At 36.3% G+C, this 4,179-nt stretch overlaps 1 protein-coding gene across 3 annotated transcripts in view; it reads left to right on the top strand.

Moving 5' to 3' along the window:
* The window catches only part of ACAD11 (acyl-CoA dehydrogenase family member 11), a 91,459-nt gene that overhangs the window by 59,371 nt on the left and 27,909 nt on the right, over positions 1-4,179 (top strand). The window lies entirely within an intron of this gene.

Genomic DNA, 4,179 nt, shown 5'->3' with positions numbered 1-4,179 from the left:
TACGACCTACACAATTCTCCTCTACTTAAAGCTTCTTCACTTCTTGGCCCCTCCTTATATCTCTACTCTTCTTTCTTGCTATGAAATTAAACACCCCTATAAACTTTACAAGGCTACATGTCTCACATGTTTGTTCTGATCTGGTTCAAACATTGTTCTCCTCCCCCCCCTTCCCCCACAGTATGATATCAGTAACAAAAGTAACATTGTTTTACAAATGCAACTATCCATCCTTGTAATTGATAGTTGTGTATATTTGTATAGTGTATATGTGTACACTTTCTGGTCCCTTTTTATGTAACGTATCACAGGGATAACTTGTAGCTGGTTTTGTGCAGGTTATCTGTAATAACCTTCAAACAACAATGACCCACTTTTCTTACAAAGTACTTGTGTGATGCGCTCGGTAGAATACCCCAATGTTAAATTGTTCTCTAGGTTACATTATAATATACTGTACACAACAAACATGTGCTCCCATCATGTGGTCTGTATTAAGGCAACAGTGGTAGAGTTCTAGGACAAAAAATTTGCTCCAGATGTACTGTATATCAATAACAAATCCTATTCTCAATGGTATTTTTTTCTATAATACATGTAGTCATATAGTATGTGGCAGGTTTTATTTGCCCCAGAATTTCCCCAGTTTTGCTTTAGTGCATTTTTATCTTTTAATTAAACAGCTATTGCATTAAACTTAAAAGTGCAACCCTTCCTAAAAGATTGAGGACTAAGAAAAAAAGGGACTATTTTAGAAAAGTGCCCAGTGATTTAATATACCTCTGCAAACTCTCCTTAAAGCAGCAATACAACTTTCGGACTTTTTTTTCTCTCCTTTTTTTTCTTATTTGCATACGTAAAGCATGGGGACAATGTATAATTCTGCATTCTTACCTAAGCTTTCAATTGTTTGATGCTCCTGTTATAAATCTGTAAAAATCCTGGTTGTGTGCCTAACATACTGTTATGGCTGCCTTTCACTTTCAATCAATCCTTCTGTCAGTGTAACTTAGCAGCTACAATGTATCTGTATATCACTAAGGTAACATTGGCTATTGTTACAGTTTACAGCTCAAACTGCTGGGAACATTGGCAACAAATTACCACATACAGGAAAGGGTTGCTTAGATCTTGCTGGGGACGTGGGATAAAACCTGGGACAGAAATCAAAGGATGTTCAGTATATTAAAAACATTCATTAAAAAATGGCATTAAGAGTTGAATAAAAACAAAAGAAAAAAGAAAAAACAGCCCCTGTTATCTAATACTACAGAACTGATTTATTAAAATAAAAAACATAAGATTTTGCTGCTTTAATACAAAATGTTGCTTTCCTTCTCTCTCTCTTTTAACCCTTTCTCTCTCTCTCTCTTTAACCATCCCCTTCTCCTAGCGTCTGCATGAGAGGAACGCCACCTTTTAGGTTTGAGTAAATCCCTGCATTGACCTTAACAAACCTTTTGTGGATAGGCCATTTTAGGGGGAACACCTCATGTTGCATATACCATAATTAATACTAACGTTTGTTTAGGTCAGCGGTGTGAGATTCTTCTGGGGGGGGTGCGGGCAGTTGCAGAGGCCCCCGCGCTCTTCCCCCAGGCATTTAATTTAATGCTGGGAGATCGCGTGAAGGCTCCTGCAACTCTTCACATACCTTCTTTCAGCCTGCTGTTTGACGCATCGCCATGGCAACGCAGCATCAAATGACACCGCGGGGCCATGTGACTTGACGTCACATGCATCAAATGCCGCAGTGGGTCACGTGACATGACGTCACATTACCCCGCAGCGTCATTTGACGCATCATTACACGCAAGGGGGGGCGTGACCGAGGAGGGATCAGGGAGGGGCGCAGGGAGTTTGCGCACTGCTGGTTTAGGTAATCCAACACTATCCAGTCAAAAACAGGAATGAACGTTAGGTTAACGTGATGTTAACTAGCTTAACAGAGCTAAGTGGACATGGCCCTAAGTGCATTATTCCTGCGCCCTCCTTCCTGTTGCATGAGAGAGTTGTTTTGATTGCCGCACGGATTCACAGAAGAATATTCAAATTCAGAATTGTATACCTTTTTTATTTTATTGGTTTTGGAATGTTTGGCCCAAAGAACTGGCACTGTAGTCTTAAATATTTCTTTCTTTAAAAAAATAATAATAATAATTTAAAAGTCACAAAGGTTTCTTCTAGAGCTTCCGTTAATGAGTATTGTGCATGGTGTAAGATATGTATTTTTGATTTTAGAATATAATTTAGAGCGCACACATTTATCTTTGGGTTAATAACTCATATAAAACATGTGTGTTAATTATAGGTTTTATAATACAGTAATACTTTACAGTAACCACCGGAATGACATATGTATGCATATTCCCGCAGAAAGCGGTTTTGTGTGTAATTTCACCTCTCACACATGTTTACAAAGACTGTATCAATCTCTAAAATATGATACAAGGCATAATTTTCAGGTATTTATATTCTTTATATATATTTTTTACTAGGGATTATCCCTTATCTTCAGTCACCTCTATTACAGAGCTTGTACAGGTAGGTATTGCTAATCTGACTCCATCATCACTAGACCTTGATGAAGTATTTTTTTTAAAATTTTTATTACTGTAATCCAGTGGATTATGTGTCTCAATAATCCAACATACATTTCAATGCAAAGAGTAAAACTGGAGAACCAGCACTGGACTACAATCTCTTTATGTCAGGGTGCTAGATTGTCAACAATGAGTTTAGGTAAAGGAAGTTCAGGATCAGAGCACCCACCCAAAGAGTGCAGTTTTGTCCTTTTTTACTTATCATTTGAGCTTGGTTGCAGGTTTGTCCACTGTGAACTTTGACTTCAAACCAGACACACAATTATACGATGCGTAAAAAATGACAAAATCTCTTGACCCTACAGAGTGTATAAATAAAGACAGATTATTTTATACTTCTTTGTTTCTGTTTGTGTAGATGAAAAGTGGGAGCTGGTTTTATTGTGTTTAAAAAAGTAGGGGTTTTCTTTTTAGTGCATAACAAACTTCTCTGATTTGTACACAAACGAGGTTTATTTGTCTTTCATCTGTCTTATTTATATTCAGCATCCGATGAAATCTGAGCTCCTATAATTTACTGAAGTAAATGTAGTTGTTAATCCATACTTTCCAACTGCTGTGGGTTAATGGTATTTACTGATTACAAGTAAGTAGGCCCATTAAGTCTTTGTATCTAGAAATTGTGTTTCGTGTTTTCTCTCCAACTGCATGTTTTCTTTCCTGTTACCTAAATAAAGGATGGTTCTGGACGGAAACCATCAATTAACTTAAAGTACTCCTATTACTCACAGTGGGCGTGCTGTAACATTGTTATATGAGAGAGGCAGTAGAAGTCAGACCTTGACTTGGGAAGTCCAATTCGCAGGGAGGTTCTGCAATTGCATCCAATTTTTAGTCAAAGGCTTTTGAATAGAAGAGTCGGAAATGATAGTTCTCTCTGTGTTCCATCTTCCAGGAAGTCACACATTCCAGTTGGCTTACAAACTGTCTGCTGCTTGAGCGTAAATAAATTGATGCTATCTGTGGGGTACAGAAGTTCTGTTTAAGCATGAAATGTCAACAAAAGTTAAAAAAACAATGCAAAAGTAAACTTTAACCTTTAGATAAGATGTTTAGTCTATTCGAGTCTTCGGACTATTACATGTTGGTTGGTCAGTGCTGCTATATTATATTTCAAAGAAATTGTTTTAAAACCGCTCATCCTGATATATTATTTAATGCAAATGTATATGTAATAATAATAAGGTGCATGAGGATAAATTGGAAGCACACAAAAATTATCCAAGGGGATAAGAAAGATTCCTCTTTTTGCACTCAATAATATATTATTTTAACAGATATCAGACAAAATTGTCCTAGCAAAAAACAAGTGTGCTATTATTGCCTTAAGGGCTAGCTGATCGGTATACCCAGTTAAAAACAAAAATAATAAAATTTTATTACATCAAAAGTAATCTGTGACTTAGTGAAATATTTACAGTTATAAATGTTTAAATAATACTCCATAGGGGTAGAGTGGTTTTGAGACTCTATATTTTGTATTTACAGACTAATGGTCACATTAATATGTGTGTCTGTAATTTTATTGAAACCACTCCGACAGCTCAGTATAATTTTAATAATACATATATATGAA

This window comes from Ascaphus truei, chromosome 2 (genome assembly GCF_040206685.1).
Source record: "Ascaphus truei isolate aAscTru1 chromosome 2, aAscTru1.hap1, whole genome shotgun sequence".
NCBI lineage: Eukaryota > Metazoa > Chordata > Amphibia > Anura > Ascaphidae > Ascaphus > Ascaphus truei.
This window is presented reverse-complemented; position numbering and strand designations above follow the sequence as displayed.